Here is a 9287-nt window from a genome sequence, read left to right as displayed (position 1 = left end):
TAAAAAGAAATTTTGTACACCAGAATTGGAACAGCACTTATAATTCAGTTTACGGCTATGAAAAGGCAATCATCTTCCACTTAAAACTGTAACCAGTGACGAAATATACTTCAAGAACATAAACATTTGGACAATCTTTAATATTGGTTAAAAACAGACTGATGTTTCTGATGGAGATATTGTTAATCCCATGTGCAAAAAAAGTGCAGCTGTCTATTTGTACTTGAGATACATAAGACCAACGCTTCTGTACTATTTACACAGGTAAAAGATTTTAAACATAATGATTTCCGGAAGGACATCGCATCTTCTTTATGGATAATCACGTGCTACCGAGAGCCCAAAAGCTTGATGACACTCTTTAAGTTACACAAACATACCCAAAGAGGTATACCTGCTCTTGGCCTAATTTTGATCCTAAACAAAAATCTAATTTCAAAATCAGGAATTATTTTGATCTAGGAAATCTTGGACTTGTTGCAAATGTGCAAACCTTGTCTCTGAGAACCAGGTTCCTACACTCCCTTTTCTAACCCTCTCACCACTGGTCCAGCCCACAAACCCCATCAGCTGCAGACTAGCAATACCCCAAATAAGAGTGAAAAAACTCAGCCCTCAAACAACTGACATGCCTTTAGGTCATGTGACATCTTTAGGGGCTGGTAAGGGCAATCAAAAAGGATGAAGAAACACTTCAGCAAAGCAACCATTATTTGTCCACAAAAACCATGAAAAACAAGTGATAGAAAATTAACAAACCAAATATATAAATCTGACAACATTTTGCATTTCCAGAACTTGTTTTCCTATCCGTGCACGCAGGGTTCTTGGTCAACCATCCACCCGTATTTCCTGCGTATACACGAAGTACTTTTACTAAAGTTCTTAAAAATGTCGCTGTGACCTGTAAGTCACACAGAATGGTGATGGTCAGGAAATCAATCCACTCAATTATCACTCTGTACGGTGCACTCCCTGGTGCAGCAGGTGGAGAGGGGGACTTTTAAAAAGGGACAGAAGTCTCTCACTTCTGAACTGGGCCCAGGAGTTCTCAAATTAAAATCAGAAATCATAAAAAAAAAAAAAAAAGGTGGCGGGGGGCTGGGGCCGGGTGCTTACTGGCAACATTAATACAAGACACCAGACGGGACAGTGAAACAGTTTGGTCAGAACCAAGGAACGGTTATTTCCTTGCAAAGTTTTCGAAACACCCAACCAAGCACTGCCTTATGTCCAGCGAGTACAAGTTCTCCGTAAGTTTCTACCGAAATGTGGCGGCTGGCGTTCATGGGTCGGGATGCCGGATGCGGATAAAGGATGCTGAGCATCCCTGCCGCGCGCATGCGCATGCCGGTCCCCCGCCTCTAGCTGCAGGCGACGGTCTCCAGCTGCAGCTCGGCCTCCGCAGCCATGGCCGCCGCCTGCAGCTGTTCGGTCTCGCTCTGCATGGCGCTGGGGGTGACTTGCTTGTGCTCGCTGTGCATGTTGTTCTCGTGCCGCTTCAGGTCGGACGCCTTGGCGAAGGCCTTGGTGCAGGAGCCGCACACAAAGGGCTTCTCGCCGCGGTGACGGCGCTCGTGGTCCTTGAGGTGGGACTTGTGCTTGAAGGCCTTGTCACACATATGGCAGGCGAAGGGCCGCTCGTTGCTGTGCACCCGCTCGTGCTTCTTCAAGTCCGGGGCGCGGATGAACGACTTGCCGCACACCTCGCAGCTGTAGGGCTTAATAGCCCGTGTGGATCTTCAGGTGCTCCTTCAGATGGGCCTGCGTGGTGAAGCCCTTGGTGCACATCTCGCACACGAAGGGCCGGTCGGCCGTGTGCAGCTTCTCGTGCTTCCTCAGCCGACCCTCGTCCGAGAACGTCTTCCCGCATGCCTGGCAGGCGATCTGCTCCCGGTGGTGCCCGAACAGCAGGTACTCGAACTTCATGTCGCTGGCCGCCGTGGTCGAGCCTGGGGTCTGCTCATCCTTCACTTCACTCATCCCGTCGTTAAATGTTAAGGCCTGAGGGGTCTGGGACCCCAGGTCCTTGGACTCGGGGGTCTCCATGGACTCTACCTCCTGGCCATAGCAGTTGACCTTCCGTATCTCCTCGCTGCCCAGCTCTTTCAGGATGGCCTCCTGCACCCTGAGCGTCGTCGTGGGCGATTTGCCGTCCTCCTGACTCGGGAGGGGGGTGCCTTCTACCGTGTCATCCGAGGGGCTGTCGTCCTGGTCTCCGATTTCCTCCACGTCGTCATCCTGAGGGTCAGCAGCATCCCCAATGGGGCGGTTGATCTTCAGGCAGTACTTGCTTTTCGACTGACCATTGTTTTCGTCCGGGCTGGACACGTCCCGCTTCTGAGAGCAGAGTTTATCCAGGAACCGGATGCCGAGAATCTGACCGGATGACATCATTAAGTTAACATCATCTTTTTTCACGGAGATCTTTGCCGTGTACATGTAATTCAGGACCTCTTCAAATATATCGGAACGGAGGAAATCTATTTCTATTACTGAGGAACTATCTACCTCAAGTTTCTTGAAAAGCTTTTTAAAGTAGGTGCTGCAGGCAGCGAGAACACACCTGTGCGCTCTGAACTTCACATCCTCGACCACAATCGCGATGTCGCAAAATTCTCCTTCCAAGCGTTGCTCGTTGAGTGTTATCAGAAACAGAGTTTTATGGTCATCGTCATTATATTTAATGGTTTCAGACATACTAATGAAAAACTCCATGAACAACTCAGGCTATTATCTTAATGCTTTAAACACCAAAATCTTCGGATCAGAATAACTCTGATCAGGGGCACGCCAGTCCTGCAGCCTGGCACAGCCACAGACACTCGCCGTGGGCTCCCCGCGCTCGCTGCACGCAGGCCGGGGACGGGATGGACGCGGGGCGCGGGGGCACGGTGGGTGGCAGTGTGTTTTGGATTTTTTTTTTTTTTTGGAGTTTGGGGAGGGGGCGGGGTGGGGGGGAAATCGTGCACGTCCCTGATGGTAGCAGCCCTCCTCCTGCACGAGCACAGAATGTCTAGCCCGCCGCAAACACCCCCACTGGCACCCCCCTCTTCCCGTGCATGCGCGGTGCGGGCCAGGGGGAAGGCGCGCCGCCGGCTTGCGCAGGCACGGAACACGACCGGGCCTCTAAATGGGCGAGCGGGGAAAGGGTTAATCCAGGACCTTGCGACGCTTTCGTTGGAGTCTATGGGGCCGCCCCCGGAGGGCTCTGGCCTGCGCACGCGCGTGGGTTGGGGCGCGCGCTACTTTCATTTATTTTTAAGAAACTAACTTATAATATTGTAGCCACGTGTTCCGGGAAACAAACTCACTCAGAAGGATGATGCAGATAGTGGAGTGCAGTTTATTACACCGGCAGGCCCAAGGCAGAGTCTCCTCTTAGCCAAGGACCCCAACTAGCATTTGTGAAAATCTTTTATACCCCATGTGTACGTGTCTGAACCCACCACCCCAATTTCCTTGAGACTTACATAAACCAAGGAAAATACAATCCCAATAACCCCATCATTCATGTGCTATGTGCTCATGTGATCAAACAGTCAAACAATTAGCCAATAATCAATAAACCTGAGGTTACACTCCGATAGATACAGAAAAATTTATGGCCTGTCTGGAGGAAGGGGTGATTAGTGTATGTTTTCTCTTACACTAATGATGAGTAACCTGGATACGATCTTCAAGGTTCCCCTGTCTGGAGGGGGTCTTATCCTTCTGTTATTGTTTTCATAGGCACTAAACACAGAGCTCAGAGTCCATTGGAAAGGTGGCTGAGCATGATCAGCATGAACAGGCCTAAGATGGAGTCCAGGCCCTATGAATTCCTTCTTCAATATGAATACAGCTGATTTTTTTTTCAAGTAGGATAGATTAAATATTCTGTGTGCCCATACTTATTTGGATTACACTGGAGGATTCTCTTCTAATTGTGCTCATTTCAGGCCCCACTTCCCTAGCCATCAGAAAGTGAGTAGCTTGGGAGTGAGTTTTAGTCATTTATCTGGATTTCTTTTACGTTTTTCATGGCAAAAGGTAATAGCCATTTAAAAAATAAATTGCTATTACTATTCTGGAATTAGAACTGAGCAAAGACTTTAGATGTAAATATATCTCATCCATGGTGGGATTTCTTCCCAATTCATTGCCTTCAGAAATTGGAGACGCCACCTCCCGCCACTCCCATTACTGCGAAAAATATACAGCATCATGGACTGGTTTTGCATGGATAGTGCTGTTATATGGTGATGACTTGTGAAACTCTGATGGATGCATTCCTTAGTTAAGCTTTAGAGTCGCAATTTGCTGTCTCATTAAAGCTGTGCCTCCCAAGAGTCCCTGAATGACTTTTATTTGCACAATGCATTCATAGCAATAAGGGTTTGAATTTGTAAATTTCTGGTGCCTAGAGGTCTTACTGTGGGCCTTGGTCATTTGCATTTTTACAATGAACACCTGGCCTTGGAGTGCATCAGGACCAGAACTGATCTTACAGACTCAAGAATGGAGGGGAAGCTCTCCAACTTCCTTCAGCTTAGACCCAGACTGACAGGAGCCTGGGATACACTGACAAGTGGCTAACTCCTGGGCATTGTGGTTTCTTTAAGAAGACTGATGAGTGGCAGCTGGAGTGGGTAGTTCATTGCAGATGCTACAGTGACTGATCTGTTGATTTTTCTCATAGAAGTGGAAGATTCACAGGAATCTTCACTGAGGGATACAGCCAATGTCTAGAATTCTGTGTGCTCTGTTTTCTCTGTTTGACTGGGTAGGTCCACCAACTCTTTCTACTCCATCCTCTCTGCTCTTGCATTCTCTGCTCTTGCATTCTCTTTTCCTGTGACCAGCTGGGGTCAACCAGTTCCCAACACCTAGTTTTTGAGCCTTGGGTCTAGTTCATGGTGAAAGTTATTGTTTTATGCCAGACTCTGTACTCATATTTGCAACAGCCCAATGAGATGCTAGTGTGTGAGATGAATGCAATTGTGCGGTAATTTGAGCATTCTTTGGCATTGCCTTTCTTTGGGATTGGAATGAAAACGGACCTTTTCCAGTCCTGTGGCAACTGCTGAATTTTCCAAATTTGCTGGCATATAGAGTGCAGCACTTTGAGAGCATCATCTTTGAGGATTTGAAATAGCTCAACTGGTATTCCATCACCTCCACTAGCTCTGTTCATAGTAAAGTAATGCTCAAAATTCTCCAAGCCAGGCTTCAGCAATACATGAGCCGTGATCTTCCAGATGTTCAAGCTCTTTTTAGAAAAGGCAGAGGAACCAGAGATCTAATTGCCAACATCTGCTGGATGATGGAAAAAGCAAGAGAGTTCCAGAAAAGCATCTACTTCTGCTTTATTGACTATGCCAAAGCCTTTGACTGTGTGGATCACAATACACTGTGGAAAATTCTGAAAGAGATGGGAATACCAGACCACCTGACCTGCCTCTTGAGAAATCTGTATGCAGGTCAGGAAGCAACAGTTAGAACTGGACATGGAATAACAGACTGGTTCCAAATAGGAAAAGGAGTACGTCAAGGCTGTATATTGTCACCCTGCTTATTTAATGTATATGCAGAGTACATCATGAGAAATGCTGGACTGGAAGAAGCACAAGCTGGAATCAAGATTGCTGGGAGAAATATCAATAACCTCAGATATGCAGATGACACCACCATTATGGCAGAAAGTGAAGAGGGAGCTAAAAAGCCTCTTGATGAAAGTGAAAGAGGAGAGTGAAAAAGTTGGCTTAAAGCTCAGCATTCAGAAAACTGAGATCATGGCATCTGGTCCCATCACTTCATGGGAAATAGATGGGGAAACAGGGGAAACAGTGGCTGGCTTTATTTTTCTGGGCTCCAAAATCACTGCAGATGGTGACTGCAGCCATGAAATTAAAAGACGCTTACTCCTTAGAAGAAAAGTTATGACCAACCTAGATAGCATATTCAAAAGCAGAGACATTACTTTGTCAACAAAGGTCCATCTAGTCAAGGCTATGGTTTTTCCAGTGGTCGTGTATGGCTGTGAGAGTTGGACTGTGACGAAAGCTGAGCGCCGAAGAATTGATGCTTTTGAACTGTGGTGCTGGAGAAGACTCTTGAGAGTCCCTTGGACTGCAAGGAGATCCAACCAGTCCATTCTGAAGGAGATCAACTCCAGGATTTCTTTGGAAGGACTGATGCTAAAGCTGAAACTCCAGTACTTTGGCCACCTCATGCGAAGAGTTGACTCATTGGAAAAGATTCTGATGCTGGGAGGGATTGGGGGCAGGAGGAGAAGGGGATGACCGAGGATGAGATGGCTGGATGGCATCACGGACTCGATGGACGTGAGTCTGAGTGAACTCCGGGAGATGGTGATGGACAGGGAGGCCTGGCATGCTGCGATTCATGGGGTCGCAAAGAGTTGGACATGACTGAGCGACTGAACTGAACTGAACTCCAGAAAGAATGAAGAGATGGAGCCAAAGAAAATACAACACTCAGTTTGGATGTGATGGGAGATGCAAGTAAAGTCTGAAGCTATAAAGAGCAGTGTTGCATAGGAACCTGGAATGTTAGGTCCATGAATCAAGGCAAATTGGAAGTGGTCAAACAGGAGATGGCGAGAGTGAACTTGACATTTGAGGAATCAGTGAACTAAAATGGACTGGAACGGGTGAATTTAACTCAGATGACCATTATATCTACTACTGTGGGCACGAATCCCTTAAAAGAAATGGGAGTACCCCTCATAGTCAACAAGAGAGTCCAAAATGCAGTACTTGGATGCAGTCTCAAAAATGACAGAATGATCTCTCTTTGTTTCCAAGGCAAACCATTCAGTGTCACAGTAATCCAAGTCTATGCCCCAACCCAGGATGCTGAAGAAGCTGAAGTTGAACGGTTCTATGAAGACCTACAAGACCTTCTAGAACTAACATTCAAAAAAGATGTCCTTTTTATTATGGGGGACTGAAATGAAAAAGTAAGAAGTCCAGAGATACCTGGAGTGACAGGAAAATTTGGCCCTGGAGTACAGAATGAAGCAGGGCAATGACTAACACAGTTGTGCCAAGAGAATGCACTGGTCCTAGCAAACACCTTCTTCCAACAACACAAGAGAAGACTCTACACATGGACATCACAAGATGGTCAATACCGAAACCAGATTTATTATATTCTTTGCAGCTAAAGATGGAGAAGCTCTACACAGCCAGCAAAAACAAGACTGGGAACTGACTATGGCTCAGATCATGAACTCCTTAGTGCCAAATTAAGACTTAAATTGAAGAAAATAGGGAAAACCACTAGACCATTCAGGTATGACCTAAATCAAATCACTTATGATTATACAGTGGGGGTGACAAATAGATTCAAGGGATTAGATCTGACAGACAGAGTGCCTGAAGAACTATGGACAGAAGTTCATGACATTGCACAGGAGGCAGTAATCAAAACCATACCCAAGAAAAAGAAATGCAAAAAGGCAAAATGGTTCTCTGAGGAGGCCTTACAAATAGCTGTGAAAAGAAGAGAAGTGAAAAGCAAAGGAGAAAACGAAAGATATACCCATTTGAGCGCAGAGTTCCAAAGAAGAGCAAGGAGAGATAAGAAAGCCTTCCTTAGTGATCAGTGCAAAGAAATAGAGGAAAACAATAGAATGGGAAAGACTAGAGATCTCTTCAAGAAAATTAGAGGCACCAAGGGAACTTTTCTTGCAAAGATGGGCTCAATAAAGGACAGAAGTGGTATGGACCTAACAGAAGCAGAAGATATTAAGAAGAGGTGGCAAGAATACACAGAAGAATTATACAAAAATATCTTCATGACCCAGATAATCATGATGGTGTGATCACTCACCTAGAGCCAGACAGCCTGGAATGTGAAGTCACCTGAGCTTTAGGAAGCATCACTACAAATAAAGCTAGTGAAGATGATAGAGTTTCAGTTGAGCTATTTCAAATCCTAAAAGTTGATGGTGTTACAGTGCTGCACTCAATATGTTAGCAAATTTGGAAAACTCAGAGGTGGCCACACAACTGGAAAACATCAGTTTTCATTACAATCCCAAGGAAAGGCAATGGCAAAGAATGCTCAGACTACTGCACAATTGCACTCATCTCACACGCTAGTAAAGTAATGCTCAAAATTTTCCAAGCCAGGCTTCAACAGTATGTGAACTGTGAACTTCCAGATGCTCAGCTGGATTTAGAAAAGGCAGAGGAACCAGAGAACAAATTGCAAACATCTGTTAGATCATCAAAAAAGCAAGAGAGTTCCAGAAAAAACATCTATTTTTGACTATGCCAAAGCCTTTGACTGTGTTGATCACAACAAACTGTGGAAAATTCTTGAAGACATGGGAATACCAGACCACTTGACCTGCTTCCTGAGAAATCTGTTTGCAGATCAAGAAGCAACAGTTAGAACTGGACATGGAACAACAGACTGGTTCCAAATAGGAAGAGGAGTACGTCAAGGCTGTATATTGTCACCCTGCTTATTTAACTTATATGCAGAGTACATCATGAGAAACGCTGGACTGGAAGAAGCACAAGCTGGAATCAATATTACTGGGAGAAATATCAATAACCTCAGATATGCAGATGACACCACCCTTATGGCAGAAAGTGAAGAGGAACTAAAAAGCCTCTTGATGAAAGTGAAAGAGGAGAGTGAAAAAGTTGGCTTAAAGCTCAACATTCAGAAAACGAAGATCATGGCATCTGGTCCCATCACTTCATGGGAAATAGATGGGGAAACAGGGGAAACAGTGGCTGGCTTTATTTTTCTGGGCTCCAAAATCACTGCAGATGGTGACTGCAGCCATGAAATTAAAAGACGCTTACTCCTTGGAAGAAAAGTTATGGTTTTCCCAGTAGTCATGTATGGGTGAGAGAGTTGGACTATAAAGAAAGCTGAACGCCAAAGAATTAATGCTTTTGAACTGTGGTGTTGGAAAAGACTCTTAAGAGTCCCTTGGACACCAAGGAGATCCAGTCAGTCCATCCTAAATGAAATCAGTCCTGAATATTCATTGGAAGGATTGATGCTGAAGCTGAAACTCCAATACTTTGGCCACCTGATGTGAAGAACTGACCCATTCAAAATGACCCTGATGCTGGGAAGTATTGAAGGCAGGAGGAGAAGGGGACAACAGAGGATAAGTTGGTTGGATGGCATCACTGACTGAATGGACATGAGTTTGAGTAAGCTCGGGGGGGTGGTGATGGATAGGGAGGCCTGACATGCTGCAGTCCATGAGGTCGCAAAAAGTCAGACATTACTGTGTGACTGAACTCAACTGA

The 9287-nt window shown here is 45.6% G+C and overlaps 1 pseudogene; it reads right to left on the bottom strand.

The window, feature by feature from the left end:
• Positions 1 to 1364: 1364 nt before the first annotated feature.
• On the bottom strand, positions 1365 to 2718 carry LOC138071596 (zinc finger and BTB domain-containing protein 14 pseudogene; annotated as a pseudogene).
• Between the last annotated feature and the right edge of the window lie 6569 nt (positions 2719 to 9287).

This window comes from Capricornis sumatraensis, chromosome X (genome assembly GCF_032405125.1).
Source record: "Capricornis sumatraensis isolate serow.1 chromosome X, serow.2, whole genome shotgun sequence".
NCBI classification, from domain to species: Eukaryota; Metazoa; Chordata; class Mammalia; order Artiodactyla; family Bovidae; genus Capricornis; species Capricornis sumatraensis.
The sequence above is the reverse complement of the archived record's forward strand: the minus strand, read 5'-3'. Positions and strand labels throughout refer to the sequence as shown.